A 19,397-nucleotide genomic window follows, 5' to 3' on the forward strand; every position below is an offset into this window, starting at 1 on the left:
ATATAATTGGTACAAGTTTAGAAATCACTAGGTGTGCTGAAAACAGTGAATCCTTAGGCTCAATTAGCTCACTGGACTCAAGCCAGTTGCTTGTGTCTTCAACTGTGAAGGCAAATAAGAAAACTGAAGAACATACAAGATTATACAAGGAGAAGTGAACTTAGAGATCACATATATTTTAGCCAGAAAGAGCATTAACAAATCTTCTTCAAACAAAACAGAGCCCTTTTAAGAGAGTAATCTCAAGTCACTTCACTTTGTGGCAGGAACATTCCAACCATCTCCCCACCCCAGTCATCTGACAGATGCTGTGAGCAGAAAGATTACAGGCCATCAGCCACAGTCCTCAGGTCACGGTCAGTAGTGTAGAGCTATTAAAAACCCCGAGTAACCCCTGAGCACAGGGACTTTATGCATTTGGGAGCTTGCAGGGCCATTCTAAAATCAAAGAATAGAAGGGGTTTGATGCTTAAGGAGAAATGGAGAGTCAAGATCAGGAGGAGAGTGGCCTGTAGCAGCATCAGCAGACATGGGAACCAAAGAGGCCTGCCTGGGATGAGGAGCAGCCCATGGTCAGCAGCTGTCCAGCTCCACTCTCAGCTTTTCTCCTCTTTCTGAAAACAGTTGCCTTCCAGCCCACCCTTGCTAAGCACCCAGACACTGCTATCCTCCAGACACAACTCATTCTACTGAAAGAAGGAAACTTCATAGCAGTGCTATCAGGGAGTCAAAGAACAAAAGACAGGCAAATTCCACTGCTGAAGCAGCCCCCTAAACTCTCTGAACATAAACCCCTCCCGCCTTTGCCTCCCAGCCAGGGGTGACTGGGCAGGGGAAATTGGGATGGAGCTAGAAGCTAAAGTATGGACGTCTTAAAGAAGTGAAACTATGAAATCAGTCAAATACCATGGAAATTCATTATTTGGTGTATTTTTTATTGGATATATTTAAATTTAGTAATTTGTATCCTCTCTTTTTCCTTTGTTACCCTGTTAGAGGCTTATCAATGTTATCGATCTTTTCAAAACCAGCTTTTGGTTTTGTTGATTTTCTGTATAGATTACCTATTTTCAATTTGATTGATTTCTGCTTTTATTATTTCTTTTCTTCTTCTTAATTTGGGTTTAATATACTCTTTCTAGTTTCCTAAGGTTTCTAAGGAAACTTAGATTATTGATTTTAGATATTTCTTCTTTTCTAACATATGCATTCAATGGTATAAATTCATAAGCACTGCTTTTGCTATATCCCACAAGTTTTGATAAGTTGTGTTTTCATTTTCATTTAGTTCAAAATGTTCTTTAATTTCTCTTGAGTTTTTTTACTTTGACCTATGTGTTACTTAGAAGTGTGTTGTTTAATCTCTACCTATTGGGGATATTCCTGTCCTTCTCTTCCTGATTTCTAATTTAATTCCATGTGGTCTGAGAGCATACACTGCATGGTTTCTATACTTTTTAATGTGTTAAGGTGTGTTTTATGGCCCAGAATGTAGTCTATCTTGGTGAATGTTCCATGCGAGCTTGAGAAGAATGTGTTTTCTGCCATTGCTGGATCAAGTAATCTTTTGATGTGAATTATATCCGGTTGATTGATGGTGTTATTAACTGTGTTCTTATTGATTACCTGGATCTGTCCTACTGAATCTGCCCATTTCTCTAGAGGGGTATTGAAGTCTCCAACTATGATAATGGATTCATCTATTTCTCCCTGCAGGTCTCTCAGTTTTTGCCTCCTGTAGTTTGATGCTGTCAGGTACATAAGCATTAAGGATTGTTATGTCTTCTTGGAATATAGATCCCTTTGTCATTATGTAATGCTCTTCTTTATCCCTGATAAGTTTCCTTGCTTTAAAGTCTACTCTGTCTGAAACTAATAAAGCTACTGTTGCTTTGTGCTGACTAGTGTTTGCATGGTATATTTTTCTCCATCATGTACTTTTAATCTATATGTTTTATATTTAAAGTGGGGTTTTGTAGACAACATATAGTTGCATCTTGTTTTTTAATCCACTACAACAATCTCCTTTAATTGGTGCAATTAGGTTACTCACATTCAAAGTGATGTTGAATAGTTGGATTAACATCTGCTATATTTATTACTTTTTTCTATTGATTCCCCTTGTTCTTTGTTCCTATTTTTTTTCCACTCTTTTTCTGCTTTTTGTAGTTTTACATGGGCACTTTATATTATTCTATTTTCTCCTTTCTTAGCATACCAGTTATCCTGTTATTTTTAAGTGGTGTCCTAGAGTTTGCAAGATACATTTAAAATTAATCCAAGTAACACTATCCCACTTCAGAGATATTATACCTTATAAAAATAGAATAATCCTAATTCCTCCCTCCCTTCCCTTGTTTCATTGTCATTCATTTCATTTATATGTAAGTAAATATTTGCATGTATAGATAGATACATAAAATATATACAAAATACATAATTGCTATTTTTAAACAACTGTCCTGTTTCCTATTAGATCAAGAATTAGAAAAATAAAAATTTTTATTTTACCTTCTGTTATTCCTTCTTTGATGCTCTTCCTTTATGTAGACCAGAGTTTCTGACTTAAATCATTTTCCTTCTCCCCAAATAACTTCTTTTTAACATTTCTTACAAGGAAAGTCTACTGACAACAAATTCCCTCATTTCTATTTGTCTGAGAAAGTATTTATTTCTTCTTCACTGTTGAAACATAAGTTTGCAGGGTATAGAATTCTAGGTTGATTTTTTTTCCCCTTAATACTTTTTTTCTCTCACTCTCTTATTGCTTTTGTGGTTTCTGAGAAGCTGGATATAATTATTATCTTTTTTCCTCTATAGGTTATTTTTTTTCCTCTGGCATCAGGATCTTTTCTTTATCCTTAATTTTCTATAGTTTGATAGTGATACACATAGGTACAGTTTTTTTTTTTTTTTTGGTAGTTTTTCCTGCTTGATGTTCTCTGAAATTCTTGCATCTGTGGCTTGGTGTCTGATACTGGGAAAATTCTCAGCCTTCTGCTCCTTTTTCTTTCTCTCCTCTTCCTGGTATCCCCATTATGTGTGTGTTACTGTGGGTGACCTTAGCAGTTGTCCCACAGTCCTTAGACAATCTCTTCTGGTTTCTGGTTGTTGTTGTTTGCCTTTATTCTTTTTGATTTTCAGCTTTGGAAATTTCTACTGAAATATCCTCAAGCTCAGAGATGCTCTCCTCAGCTGTATCAGTCAACTAATAAATCCATCAAAGGCATTCTTCATTTCTGTTATAGTATATTTTATCTATAACATCTCTTTTTGGTTCTTTCTTGGGATTTCATCTCTCTGCTTATCTTGCCCATCCATTCTTGCATGCGTCATTAGAGCCATTAAGATATTAGGCTAATTGTTTTAAATCCTAGTTTTCTAATTCCAACACCTCTGCCATATCTGGTTGTGATGCTTGCTCCTCTGTCTCTTTAAACTGTGATTTTTGCCTTTTGGTATGCCTTGTAATTTTTTTCTTGAGAGCCAGACATGATGTTCTGAGCAAAATGAACTATCAATAGCCTTTAGTAATGTGGTGGTGAGGTGTGAGGAGAAGGGAAATAATTCCCTGTATTTGTGTGTCCGTCTCTCCAATCTTGGGTGCAGCAGTTTGCCTTCTAACCTAACTTCTCTTAAAGATCTTGTTGATTTTTCAGTCTATCAACTTTTTACTTGTTAGGATGGAGTAGCAACTTCCAACTTCCTTACATGAAGAACTGGAAACCACAGTATCCTTAAATTTATATAGCCATAATTAATCTGTGGTAATAAAAATCAGAATAGCAGTTACTATTGGGAAGCCTTCTGGGGGTTCTAGAAATGTTCTATATCTTGATCTTGTGATGGCTACATAGATACAAGCACATATGTATACACTGTCAGCTGTACATGTCCTTTGCTATAGGTAAGTCACACCTAAGTTAAAAAAGTAATTTAAAAAAAAAGTAACAAACATTAGTCAATAAAGTTCATCACTGCATGGAAAAGGCTACCATTTGGAAAATTATATGCCAAACCTTAAACATGCTGACATCAAAATCTTAGGCTTAGCCTACAATAATTAGCATGGCCTTCTGAATAGTATAACTGTCAGAAAATGCCTAAAAGTATTTTGGAATCTCTAGATGTGAAGACTAGGCTCAAAATAAAAGTATCATAATATGAATAAGATATGCTATTTTCACTTCATTTCATTAAGTAAATGTAATGCAGTGCTAAAGAGCTTCCTTTGAAAGTCAGCCAGATGTGTTCAACAGGTAGGTGTTCAGGAGCACAAATCATCCCCCCAAACTTTCCTAGCCTTGAACACCTGCAACCTAGAATTGGGAATTTGGCCATTTCCACAGACTTCAAATGTCACTGATTATCTCTACATAAGCAGCTCTGGTGTCTAACAATGCTTGAAATCAATGCATCCTTTAAGAAGACATTTTAATCCACAACTAAAGGTAGGAATTTAAGTCAAAATTTAGTAGATTGTTGTTCTATCAGATGCCAGAGCTCAGGTGAGGTGATAACTGTATGAACAGGTTCCACCCAGGCTCTGTCCACACATGCCCAAGGCCATGTCAAGTCTGTCCTGGCCCACTACCTACCTGGCTGCTGGTGATTATCCTTGAGAGCCACTGAGATCTCCTGAAATATCTAAGTGTTGGGGAAGAAGAAGGAAGAGTGGGTCTCAAATCAAAGAAATGAGCACAGATGGCCTCACCAACTGTCTTACCCTCAATACATTCCAGTAAGTCTTCTGCTCATTGTACCTCTGAACTGTACTCAGCAAAACCACCAGTGACCTCCATGTAGCTAACAGACTGAAGGCAGTTCTAAGCTCATAATGCTTGACTCTTCAGCAGTACTTAACCCTTTGTTGATCCCTTCCAGTACTCCCTTTTGTGGGTTCCATGCTCCCGTGCTCTCCTGGTGTAGCTCTCATCTCTGGCTGTCTTTGGAGGTTTCTTCCACTCTCTCAGTCTTAGCTATGGGTGCTCTTGGGGGGTCTGGCCTACTATGCTCTCTTTTCTTCTCAGTCTCATTGTCCTTGGTGATCTCACCCTGCTCCCATGCAGAAGTCTGTGAGAATCTGCTTGTCATGTAATGAAAGAGAAAACCAAGTATTTTCATTTTTATGTAATATATCCCAATAGGCCCTTAGTTTAGAAAAGGAAAAAAAGAAATGCAGTATCTCTTAATGCCCAACCTCTTTCACTCCCACCTTCCCCACCATCCCCCACCCCTATCCCTTTGACCTACTGGAAGGACAAGGAAAGAAGAGGTTGAAAGATTAGGAGTCTATAGTTTTAAAGTCAAGTGCATTATCCTGATCATGCTCCTGAATACTGAACATGTGCAGAAGCCAAGAAATAAAATAGGTAACACCCTGAAGAGTGATCTTTTATATCCAAACCTTGTTCTAATACACTGCCCATCACACAGCAGGACCACCCAGTCACCACTGCCAGGACTGCACTGACCACTCAGATCTCAAGAGCAGATGTTTCCTTTAGTACCCAGAATTACCTCACTTCCACTTTCATTTAGTCACCAATGACTTTTAACAATGGCAAGGCCTGGAACCAGCAGAGCTCATCACCGCAAAAGTCTTCACTCAGGGGAGAACAGTTGAAAAAATTTAATTTTTGGTGCTGTTGGCAGATGATCAACAAAGGAATAAGCAACTCCTTTCATAAAAGTATACATCAACTCTAGCCTGACTCTGAGTTTCAAAAGAACACATGGGTCACATTTCACTGTGTTACATAAACAAGCCTAAGATGGTCTCGATGTATAGGCTACTAGGATATTTCTTCATTGCAGTCTGAGGCCCATTAGGTCAACGCCCACCAGTGCCAAACTCAAATTTTAATACTTCCAATTATTTTTAAAATAGCTCCAACTAGCAAAAATTTAACCATTCAGAGCCTGTCTGTTCTGATACACCACAAAACCTCACCAACAGCTGTTACCTAGTACTAAGGTGGGGTCTGGTAGCATAAAGCCCAGGCCAGTGCCCTGCTTCAGAGCTCTCACACCCAGAGATTCCTCACACTGCTGCAAGGGACATTGTGTAAATACTCAAGCCCCCTTTCTGATTTCCTTCTCCCATGAAATTCACTTCCCCTCTGTGGGTAAAATTATAGTATTTCCAGAATATCTCTCCTGGCTTTAGTACACCTGCATATCAATAGGCATTCAGTGGTGGAAAGAAGTATGGCTTTACTGCATTTGTATCATTCCCAGGGGGTGGAGAGAAGTTCATCTCCATATCAATGGGTAATTACCTGGGCAAGGAGGGCTTATCTGTACCCGAGAGGGGAGGGGAGGGCCGGTTTTGCTTCTGCTGGAGCAGGAAAGAGAGAAGGGCCCAGACTGCAATTTGTAAGCAATAAATGAATTTTAAACTTTATTTCTCCCTTTGACTGATTTCAGTTAGAGGTATTTTGCCCTAGGATTTCCTCTCCCCAGACTTACACCCTCCTCCCCTTCTGGATGGTGGCCCCCTCACCATTAAGCCCCTGTCAAGCACCAGTAGAGCTTGTTGTGTGTTGTTGCCTCTTATAGTCATACCTTTTTCCTAGATCTGCCCGTAAATCCCTCAAGCTCCTATACACTATTATTTCATTTCATGATTTAATTTAGCCAAGTAGCCAGCTGGCCACTGAGATCTTCCTATTCGTTAAGGCAGCATGTTTGGCAAGGTACAAGCTGAAGTTCTTGTCTTCAAACTTCACCCTCTCTAGTTGAGGGAATTAAGAAACTCATCTATAAGAATATCAAATAGGTACATAGGCTTTGAAAACCAACAGTTAAATTTCCATTTCACTATTTATTAGCAAGATGATGTTCCTTTACTTTGGCAAGCACCTGGCTCCTCTTGTGAAAAATGAGGTAACATTACCTCATGCATAGGTTATTGGCAGAAAGGAATAAGATGGTATGTGCCTAGTGTCTGGTACAATATATCATACATTTTATAAATAACCTCTGTCTCCCTAAAGATAGTATCAAACAAGTGCCAAAAGAGTAGGACCCTCCTAAGGTCCAGTTTTTCTCTACCAGAACTTATGACAATAATTAAATGATTCATTCTATAATTGGATTTTTAGGATCCATCTTCCCCATTAGGAAATAAACTACAGAAGAAAAAAAAAAACTAGCATCTGTTTTATTTCCTGAATGAGTGAATAAAGTAGTAAAGACAACAGATGCCTTTGGATCTGAGAGGCGGGAACAACAGCTGAGGAACAGTGTGAATAGAGAGTTTATGAAGGATCAGGATTTGACTGGGCTTCCTTAGGAATGAACCTCCATGAAGGAGGGGAAACAGAAGATACGCGTGAGGGCATGAAGGTGGGAATGGGCCATTGTCTGTAGCGAGAGTAGACAGCCTGGCTGAGCAAACCCTCCCAATGGAATAACTATAATAAGGATGGGACAGAAGGTTAGGACTGGAGCTTAACAACCATTTTTAAAGGTCCTCTCACCAACAAGGCAAATGCAATCAAATCCAATCAAGCTCATGGATGTCCCCAGGCCTGAAGTCACACCTCCCAAGTCCCACCCAAACCCACATCATCCCTCAAATTCACATTGTGAAATAAGAAACCTTGCAATTCATAGACTCAGACCACTCACAAAAACATTAATTAACACCCTGGATGGAAATAATCCTAATGACCAGATGCTTTAATGGAGGTTCCTGAATAGATACAGGCTTTATTTACCTTCAGGCTTTTAAAACTTACTGTGGTTGGCAGAGCCAAATCCTAGTAACAAAGGTGCAAACATCAGATACTTTTCATAGCTTCTAAGCTAATTACAAAGGTGTTTATTCTACAAATTAGATGCCATCTGAATTCATAAAAGGAGCAGTTAGTCTAAAATGTAAAATACTCAGGTCTCCTGTGAGTCTTAATGATCTGGTATCCTGTTAAGTAGTAACCTAATTACTGATTCTCTCCAACCAAGGCCCGAATTAGGCCCCTAAAGTCTGCAGAAGGCTGAGACTCCTAAATCCAGCACTTTTTTTTTTTTTTTAACAAGGAAAGAACTTACCTGGTTTTGTAGGAATTCACTGATGTTTAGGTAAACTGTCCTTCAAAACTGATGGCTGTTGCGAAAAGTAGCAACCTCATTTCAACATTACATTTTTTAATGAAAATTCTACTATGGTGGGAATATGCTAAAAGGGTAGGAAAAATTCCACTAGGAGGAAACATGGGTGTGAAGATAGAGAAGGAGACTGAGGCCTGGGTTTTATGAGACACCCATTGTGTGGAAACTAAAAGAGGTGCCAATTCTTATGGGTGACACCCATCTGGGCCTCTCTGTGTCACTTCATGAGACTTAAGGGCCAAGGGAAGCTGACATTAATGTAAAGCTCATGCTTGTTGCTGTGCCATGAGTAATAAAATCCTTTGCTGCTGATCTAGGCTTATACACCCACAAGAAGGATCAAATCTCAGACTCTTTCCAGTTCTTGACAATGGCAAGAAAATGAGTAATGTTATAGACCCTGTAACACCATTCCCCAAACCCTACTTCCTTCCAACCAAAACATTTTATGTATTGGTGTTCACGTACATATCCCAATTCTGCTTTGTGACTCCTAAACATGCATAATCAGGATTTTTTTTTGTTTTTGTTTTAACTAAAGGCTTCCCTGAGGCAGCTTTTGCATGATGTTTCTCTCTCTCTTTTGAAGACTTTCTGGGTTTCTACATGCTCTTCCCATCCAGCTCAGACCAGTCCTGTGGAGGGCTGGTGACCTGGGATGGCAGACAAATTCTTCTTCTCTTTGCAAACACTATTTGTATTATGTGGCACAAGGGTTATTTATTAAGCAAAGGATACATATTTTTAATTGTATACCCTCTACTACCTAGTCAGAGAATGCCATTTTTGTATTTAAAAAAAAAAAAAGACAAACATAAACATTAAAGGTTATATGTAACATTTTAATAGCAGTTATCTCTGGATGGCAGGATTATGAATAATCTTTTTTCTTATTTTTGTTAATTTGCATTACCTGTTTTTCTAATAGAAATATGAATTATATTGTGTAATGTTTGAAAATCACTCATAGCTTCTCCCCTGGCAGGATAATACCTCCACTCATGGCTTCTCATAGCCTTTATGCCCCAATTCCAACATGTAAATAACCATGCCAGCCATCTCCTTACATGGGGAGGAAAAGCAACCTGCAAATAGCTAAGTATGAAAGTAATATTTGGTTATTCAAATTAGCTTAGCTCACATAACCTTTACAGTACTCTTGTTAAAACATCTCGAAGAGTTTTATCAATCCTGAACATGAATACAAGATCCAATTTAAAACATCCTGTGTTTCAGCTGAAGCCAAAGCAGTGACAATCCCTGGAAATTCCCTAGGGTAAGAGCAGAAACGCACTGAGTGATACATAATAGCTATTGCCCAAGAAAAGAATAAGAAGCCATTTATGAAATCTTACCATGTAGGAAGACTAATGTGTCTATTAAAAGCAAAAATGTGAACTCCAGGTCCTCTCATCAGGGACTGATTTAAATTCAGTTTTGCTAAATTAGCTATAGATGAAATCTGAAGGAGAAGGCTAACAATAAAGTTATATAAACCAGCGCATCCTTGGTAGGAATAATTTATATGGTACAATTGACAATACAGAGCAAATAATAGGTTAAACAACAGTTTCTTTTAAGGTGTTACTATATGGTATACAGAAATGATGTCTTTTTCATTAAATCCACATATTACTGAGAAATTGTTTTCAATATTCACTTTTTTGTTAAAAGAAATAACCAATTGGAACAAAGTCAAGCATTCATTAAAATTAACTGTATAAGTGGAATTTTTTTTAACAAAGTTGATGTTGGCCACAGAAAGCCAGTACTAAAGGCCAACGTAATATGAAGAGCAGTCAGTGTGAGACTTATAATTCTAGCAAGCTCCTTGTGGACAGTTTACAACATAAGTATTTTCTTTTCCCTAGTCTATTCTCTCTAGTTTTCCCAATGTTTAGACTTTTTATAATGCTTTTAAGGAGCAGCATGTGTCAATCACTTAGCAATTTTGGTTTAAATTCAAGTTCATTTGTGTCTGCTACACAGACAAATATGAGAGTTATTAGAAGCATGAAGAAATGTGTTTATGGTATTTTTAGAAGCCAGGAATTCTTTCCCTTAGAAAATATTTCAAATGTTCCACTGCTACTGCCCCTACCCACACCCACCTTGGCCCACACTCACATATTTTTTACTTTAAAACACACACAATTAAGCCAGGAAGATATTTAACAGTATGAAATGTTCATTACTGAACAAGGAAGTCATTAATTCTCTACACAGCAAAACAAAACCATCTGTTAATCCAGTTCCTCTCTTTGCCTTTTACAATAAGAAAGCTCAGAGGTTCTGTAGATAACAACAAAAAAATGCACACCCAGAGGCACAAAGGAATGAGAAAAGCAACCACTAAATAGGCAGCAGCAACAGCAAGCAGGGGAGGTACTCTGGGCACTGTACTCAAGACAGCTCAGCCCCTGGAGGATTTTCCAAAACATCAGGCTTTGTTAGGCAGATGTTCTCTTTCACCAGAGGCCTGGCTACCATGCATGCCTGCCTGCCTAGCAAAGGGAACATTATTGGATTGAAAAGTTAGTATGCTCTGTTCAAGTCTCTTGTTTTCTTTCTTTTTGAGTTCTGGAATTTTTTAAATAAAGGCAAAGAGGGTAAAGTAAGTGAAGGAGAAAAACAGTCTATTCTGAACTGTAATTCAAGAATACAGCTTCTGTTCTGGGCCTAAGAAGTTAAAATGGCAAAAATATGATAAGCCAACACACTTTTGGGAGTAAGGAGAAAAACAGCACGTGGTAACAGCATGGGACACTGCAAGGAAGAGGTTTCTAATTGATTTTAAACCACAGAGAGGCCATGTCATTTGAACAAGCTAGAAACGATAAGTCATTTTTCATTGATTCAGCCAACAAACATTTACTAAGAATTTACTGTATGCTGGTGTTGTGCTAAGTGTTGAGCAATAAGATGAAGATGGTCCTTGTCCTCACCAAGCTCACATTCTAATAGAAGACACAGATAATAAAGATAGGAATAAATAAATTCAGGTAGTGTTAAGTGCTGAGAAATGAAATAAGGCAGGATGAAAGAATGGAGAAAGTCCAGAGGTGGGTGGTGAGGGAGGGAGGGAGTCTGGTGGCCATTTTAGATAAGGGGGTATAGGGAAACTCCAAGTTCCTATGGCCAGGATCCTCACCTGGTCCTACTCTACATTGTGCAAGTGCAATGATGTAGTCCTTAACCTACTAGGCAGGTGCATGCTTGCACACATGTTGGCAATAGCCATTACTGCCTGTGTTTCTATGTAAAGAGCTCTGCTCAGTATTTGGTGCAGAAGCTGGAGCAGAGGTGGAGGTGTGGAGGCACTAGTGGAGACAGACTTGCTTCATGCAGACATGATCATAGCACTCGACCTGTCACTGTAAAAATAAAGCTCAGTAAACACCCTTTTACCCACAATGTTCCCTTGTTGTTTGGTCTCAGTGAATCCAGAGTGAACTTGCCCAGAGCTGTGAACTCTCTCTGACCTGGAACTACAGGGGGTCAGGTAAACCAACAAGGGGTCCAGCAAGGTCACCTTAAGCTGCCTGCTAAATGTGATTTAAGATGTGCTACCTGGAAAGGAACCATTCATTCCATTCAAACAAATGTGCACTGGGCCACTACTGGGTATTGAACACTTTGATGGGCACTAGGGATGCAGAGGAAGCCAAAGACAGGTGCTATCTGCCCACATGAGGCTTACCACCTATGAGGGAAGTAGGCATTAATCAAGTACACAGCCTCATAAATAGAGGGTTACAGCTGGCAATCACGACAAAAACTGCAACAAAGGAAACTGAAATAGTAAGTGCTAAAGCTATCTGGAGTCATCCACACTCAGAAGGTTTCTGGCTTCCTCAGCCCACTGAGATCAGGTAGGAAGTGCAGGATGGGGAACAGAAAAAATTGTGGAGGTGGGAAGGGCAAGAGTCTTCAATAGGCTCCATACCTAAGGTTACTGAATGTCTAGAAAGGTAAGAAGGCACCTCAGAGGCTGGGGAGGGTCCCAAAAGGGAGGTGAGGTGTGTGCATGGATCCAGAGGTGGTTGAAGCTGGCAGGCACCTTGGAGTAAATTCATCAAATCCATGTCCATTTCTCAGGAGTAGAAGCTAAAGCCCATAGAGGTTAAGTGGCTTGCTCAAGGTCACAGAACTAAATAATTTGAAATCTGCAAATATAATCTCAGTCTACTTACATTTTAACTCGGGATGGGAGGGGAGATACATGCTTTTCCTCTACTTGCTGAATTTTGATTAAAAATAAGAAAAATTAAGGGAACTAGGAGTCAGAATTTTCCACCAGAGAGAAATATTATTCATATTAGAAATATCTTTAAGCCCTCCTTAAACTGAATCAGAATTTTGAATCAGATACAACAGACATAAAGTTTTCCTATTAAGAGAAGGATTTGCTGGGGGCTCATTAATTCTAAGCCAGGGCTGTTTTCTGCTCAACTTTCTTCAGTGTGTATTTTCACTTTCCATGCTTGTACTTTTTTGGGCACTGAGCCCAGCTCTCTGAGACTCGTGGGTACAGGCATTTGGAGAGCAGCTGCTGTGGGGCCTGCATGCCAGTGCCATCCCACAGCAGAAAATAAATGAAGATAAACCACCTTTTATTTCTAACTGTAAACCTTTTAGTTTCTCAGAATGGTGATACTCTAAATAGCTAGAATGTTTTAAGCGGTGACTTATCTTCATTCCCCTGACACAGAGAGATGTCAGTGCAGCCTGTTAGGGTGGGGAGATGCCCACTAAGGGCAAGGCTCCTCAGGACAAACTAAAGTGGAGAGGAAGGATTAATAGTCTGAATGTTCTGGGATTATGACCACAACCCCCACCTACCCTCCCACCCCACCCCCCACAGCCACCCCATCCCAAATGATAAAGGGAGGTACTTTATCCATATCTCTTTGGTAATCCTTTTAATTATAGGTAAAGAGCCTTGACAGTCACTAACAAGGATTGGGTGGTTTGCTGTTTCTTTCTGGGATTTCACATCAGTGCTCAGTTGCCCAAATTTAGCTTCACTGGCCTCGGGGCATGACGTTTTTAGATAGGAATGATGACACTGAACTCTGCTTTCACTAAAAGAATCCTTAAATATAAAACAAACCAAGAAAACTTTCAGTTCCTTTTGTTTTCTGTGCTGGAACCAAGCAGAATTTGAAGATGAACTCTGTGTGGCTTCACTCAGGTACATGAGGGCGTGGCCCCCACAGACGCCTCTCTAGATCCCACCGGGGGAGGGAAAGCAGAGCGCCCTCTGCCCTCAGTGTGAGCCTCCCTTACAGAATGCTCACTCCCCATTTGCACAAACCAGGAAGAGGAAACACTGAGACAGATATCTTTTATTCCACTGACTTCCTTCCTCTCTTCTGCCATAAATCTGGAGAAGATTTGAGAACTTTCTGGAGGTTTGAATAGATTTGAGAACCAAACCCTTGAGAAGAGTCAGGCTTTTCTCGATTTCCCTTGCTTTAGAGGCTCCTCTTCCCACTACAGATAAAAAAGAAAGCCCTATGGCTTTGCTGTCATAGGCAAAAGGATCATACCTGGTTGTTTTCTATGTTGAAGGAGGAAAATCGTGTTATTTGCAAAATTCTCTCTTCATACAATACTGGCTTTTCTGGCTGTCACCTTGCTGCATGATCCTACTTTACATCTCAGAAACTGATTATGCTCGCTTCCCAGGCTGATAGGCTTCTAGTCTAACTGGGGATGCTCATGGGCTCAGAAAGAAAAATGAGAAAAGCACAATTTTCTAAATATTATCCCTTCTACTTGTAGATACTACCCAAATGATGGACATTTCTTTTTTTATTGTTGTTACAGATAATGCTACAAGGATGGACATACATGTCTGTCTGCATGTGTGAGTTTGTCGATAACATAAAATTCTAGAAAAGGAATTGCTAAAACTTTCATATTTATGGAAAATATTTGGAAAACTTGAAAGTCAAAATGGAAGGGTAGCAGAGGGAGTGAGAAGTAAAACTCTTCAAAGCTGTGGGAGAACAAAACTCAGAAACATTACCAAACAATTTACCTAGACACCTCTCACATTTCTCACGCCAAATGTGAAACTCCAGGAGAAAAACGTGCAAGGTACCTGCTTTCTCATTTCAACAGGTCAGATTTCTCATTTGTTTCCATTCAGTTCATAGTTCCAGGCTATTCTGGATAATGTTCATTTGCCCTTCAGATTTTCTTTCCTTAAGATGACTGAAAAAAGTGCTAATTGGATACAATGGCTTTAGACTCTAGGACACTGGTTTTCAAACTAACTAGGCTCATAGCAGTGTATCCAGTAGAATATAAATAAATAAAGACTATCACTGTGGTGACTTATTCTCTAGTTGATTTACTTGCCAAGCTCATTCTTTTCCTTTTTATTAATGTTTTTAGTTATAAACACTGAACTGAAATTTTCATTATCATTGGTGTATGCTGTTTTTACCTTCTGTTTTAGGATTGGGGTTCTCATGTTAACCTCTCCGCTTTTTCACTCTCATTCCCTAAATTTATTTTCCTTATTCACCTCCCTCCCCTTCACTTCAGTACTTCTCCTTTATCTAGGTCTACCCACCATAATTCATTCTGTCACCTCAGCATACATACATACATACATTTGACTTTCTTTTAGTCACAATTCATTGAATGCTTTATATTTGTCTAGCTTTTCTGCATCAGTACACTCATCTATAAGTTTTTCAAATGATCATTTTGCCTACTGTACTAGTTTGAAGTTCTATTATGTCCTAGTAGAATTTTCTACAGGATTACAGTTGTGTAAGGGAAGAAACAACAAAAAGAAGCCTACCTTAGCTCTACCTAAGAAATTAAAGTAGAAAAACATTATATTCAGTCTTTTATGTGATCATCCCTTGATAGGATTGCATTGCTCTAGTCCTTTAATCAAAAAGAAAGATTGAATCAAAATATTTTCAGAAATTGTGAGATGACTCAGTTAGCTAAGTAGGATATCACTGCTGATGTATAGGTAATCCAATTATCTCAAGACAAGGACATAAACCCTGAACCAGATGGCCTTGCAATTGAATTTCTCAAGAAATTTGGAAACTTATTACAGGAACTACCCTGCACTCTTAAACAAAGACCATACTGTTTTTACCAAAGTGTAATATCTCAGACATGTCCAAGGGATTGAGTTTTATGCAAAACAAATCACCATAGACTAAGGCTCCTGTATTCCCATTTCCTAAGATAACAGTATAAAACCTCCCTGAAGGAGAGAAGAAATATGTATGATTTTTGGAAGACATGTTGTATCATGTTTTTTTGAGCACAAGCACATAGAATGTTGGGAGGGACACAGAGGGTCAGTTGTCTTGGAAGTACCCAGGAAGCAAGGATAAAAAATAAAGAAAAAATTACTTCCAAGACTTGGGGACTAGAGCTAGATTAACTTCAGATGAAGCAATTCTTGCCTCTCTTCACCATCTCTTCTTTGCATCCTCCCCATATGGACTCTTGTTCCAATCCTGTCCCCCAGTTCTTGTGAGGTTACATGTTTGGCTTTCACAGGAATTTTTCCTCTTTGGCCTGGCTATCCTTGTGCCGAAGGTTAACAGTAAAAGAGACAGAAGAGCCATCTGTTGACCCCATGGCATTGGCAGCCAGAAAATGAGGCTAAAATGGTAATCATCATAACACTTAAATAAACCCACATGCATATTTGGCTTTGAAGCATCATTCACAGCAACAGAAAGAGAACATAATCTAGAAGTGCAAAGATTTCAAGCTCAGGGCTTAGTATTTATACAACTTGAATGTGGTAAAGAATTTTGATTTCCAGTATTCTTTTTTAGATTTCTTGAGGATTCTTAGACTACTCAATTTTTTCTTTCACTTAGGCCAGGACTGAGTTACTCCAGGACCAGTTGGCCTCCTTACCTGGCAGTAGCAGTGGCTCTGACACCAACTTACTCCCAGCAGCTCTGCACGGAGGGGGTCTGCAGATCCTGCAGTGAGAGCATCTCCTCTCAACCTAAGTGAGGTAACACTGTCCTGGCTGCTCTTCCACCTTTGGAAATAGGATTTGAGGCAGGCCATGTGGTTTTTCTCAAAGACAGTCAACATTATACCCACCTACACTGAAGCCCTCAAGACTAGAAGATGTTCAAAGATGAGACTGCATTTGTTTTTACACCATTGTCCAGCTAATATGAAGTCCTCAAGATCTGTTTAAAAATGAATAAATTACCCAAATAAGCAAAAACATTTTAGACATTCTCACAAAATTAAACAATCTGCTTTTTGTGTTAATCCCCTTCAGCACTTATTTACTATGAGGACAAAATAGATAAAGAGGATGATATTTCAATATTAGCTGTAATGTCTTAATTATTACTATGTATCACATGAGTGTTAATCCATGCAAATTACATGTACACAAAACAATATGTATTTCTAAGAAAATATACAAAAATTGACACATTAAACAAGTTGAAACAGTTGTCTAGAAGTAAGGAGGAGAAAAAAGGAGTAGGGCGTGGGGATAAAAAAAAATTGTCCATTAAATGATTTAGTAAGTAAGTAATTAATAATTAATAGTTAAGTGACAATATTCAAGAGAATCATATATGAAAAAAGAAATCCTTGGACTGGATAATGAAATGGAACAAAGAATCTTGGGCCAATGATAGATGGCCCAAGATAGATGGCCAATGGTGAGTGTGCCTGGGAAGGATGGCTGCACACTGCCCACACCCAGGCAAAGGCCATAGCGGGAAAAGGGGAGGGAATAACAGACAAAGCAATACCTTCCCCAGGTGCAGCTCAGGGAGGGACAAGTTTTCCCAAGGGCAGAAGCTCCCCTGCCTTTCAGGGATGTGAACAGTTGCACAGCATTGTCTTCAAAGAGCCCTCCATAGGGTCTCAGCCTCTGAGTAAGACCTAAGGAGGAAAAGACCTTTGCCCCTTGTGACCAAGAGCCAGTAATATATGCAGCAAAGGCAAACAGACCTAAGTGGCCTTGAAAAACAAGGACACCACAGCAGAAGCCAGAAGCTGATGATCAGAGACCAGCTGGGAGCCCAAACATCTCAGCAGATGCTGGCAAGGAGAGATGATGCTCTGGGACCAGATGGAATGATGGACTGTTCGGCAGATGCCAGATTGGATACATGAAGCCCATAGACCTAATGACTCCCCCACCTGCCCCGAATGCCATAATTGGGCAAAGTCTCTGAGAATTTAGAAATAGTCTTTGTGTGAAAGATGGTGGTAGAGAAAATCTTGAAATGACTAAGAAAACAAAGGAATATATGTATCCTGATTGATAAGCTTTTCCCATTAGGAAACAAGACAACATGGGACCACAAATGAGAAATTAAATAATTCATTTGGTAGATTGAGAATTCATTCCTTCTACAATAACCAAACTTTTCCTATGAACAACATGGGTCAACTTCTTTATGTGAAACACTATGAAAGGCTATCACAAGTAATATTTTCAGGTCAATAATGGCTCCTGAAAACTTAAAAGAAAAGCAAACTCTTGTACCAAGAAAGATGAGAGGAGAGGAGGCAATTGATGGAAAGAATATACAATTCACAGTTAGCAGGCTTGGGTTGGATCCAAGCTCCTGCCTACTGACCTTGGGCAAGTCAGCTAAACTCTCCTTGCCTTGATTTCCTCACTTATAAAGTGGAAATGATGACAATAATGCCTATTTCACAAAGCTTCCATGAGGATAAAATGAGATAATATATGCAAAAGTGCTTGTAAACTATAAAAAATACATAAATGTTAGTCATCACTCTTATCATCATCTATGAATAATAAGCAGCCTTATAGAAAGCATTTGTATGGATTCCCAACATCTCATATATTCATAGTAAAGCACTTATGCACTGGAAGAATCTGCCTTACCTGCTCTGTTTTCGTCTCCTTGGAGGAGTAATGCTATTCAAAATCAATTATTAAATGGATAGGCAAAATGAATGTTCAATGACATTCATTAAATGACATACAATAAATTAAGGATAAGATTAAAAATATAAGTCTAACTTTAGAATCATGAAGTTACCTACATTGTTTTCTTTATGATCAATAACTCTTGCCAGCTTTTGAAATAGTGAAATATTTGTTCTGGCAAAATCTTTCTAGAATATTAAAAATTATTTTAATTTATGCTAACCTGCTTGCTGACATTCTAAATATCACTTATGAATATTGTTTCACATTCGACCGAGCTTTAAAAATATGGCCCTGATGGCAATGACAAAGTGAGCTGAAAATTACCTCTTTGTATTTATTCTGTATTATCTAAGCATCATATAGGTACAAAAATGACCTTGAAAGTGAAAGTGCAGTGTTTTTTTTAAAGGATGTAAATTCAGTCAGAATTTGATGAAGAGGTGAATCATTACACTTTTGAAAGAATAAAATTCATATTTTATTTCTAAACATATGAAGGGACCACAAGATTATGACATACCCACAAGACATCCAGGAAGAAATGTTCAGTTTATAAGTGGAAGTTGGGTGCTCACCCTCCTGATAGGGGCTTGGGAGTCATCTATCTATGGGTATTTGTTGATACTCTGGGACAGATGAGAAATCTAGTGGAGGTCTTCAGGGGAGCTTCTTTAATTAATAAATATAAATATTTCACACTTAATGCAGCAGAGCTATTTCCTCTGTGCTCTTGCAGCCTTTGGTATTCCCTATGACATTGTTTTCTAATTATCTATTTATTTGTCTCCTCCCCAGTGTGATTATGAGATCACGTAGGGCAAATCCTCTTTTTTCCTGTCTACTGTGCCTCAATGAACATTAGATACTTCCATGTAAATATATGGCTCTGAGCTGTATTAAAGATGCTTGAAAGATGGGCAAATGAAAAGACAACCTACAGAATGGGAGAAAATATTTTCAAATTATGTATCTGATAAGGGATTCCTAGCTAGAATAAATAAAGAATTTCTACCGTGCAAAACATTTAAAAAGTTAAAAATCACTTTAAAAGGAACAAAAGCTAGGAGAGGCACCTGGGACAGTTTCTCCCATAGAGCTTCCCTACAGAAGAAACCAACCCTAGTGACACTTTAATTTTGGACCTCTGGCTGCCTGAAATGTGAAAAAAATTAACTCCTGTTGTTTTTAAAAAATTAATGAAGAAATATATCAGCAGAGGACTTGAATAGATGTTTCTCCAAAAAAATATACAAATAGCTGGTAAGTACCTGAAAAGACTCTGAATATCACTAATCATTAGGGAAATGCAAATCAGAACCACACCCATTAGGATGACTAT

This window comes from Manis javanica, chromosome 3 (genome assembly GCF_040802235.1).
Source record: "Manis javanica isolate MJ-LG chromosome 3, MJ_LKY, whole genome shotgun sequence".
NCBI classification, from domain to species: domain Eukaryota; kingdom Metazoa; phylum Chordata; class Mammalia; order Pholidota; family Manidae; genus Manis; species Manis javanica.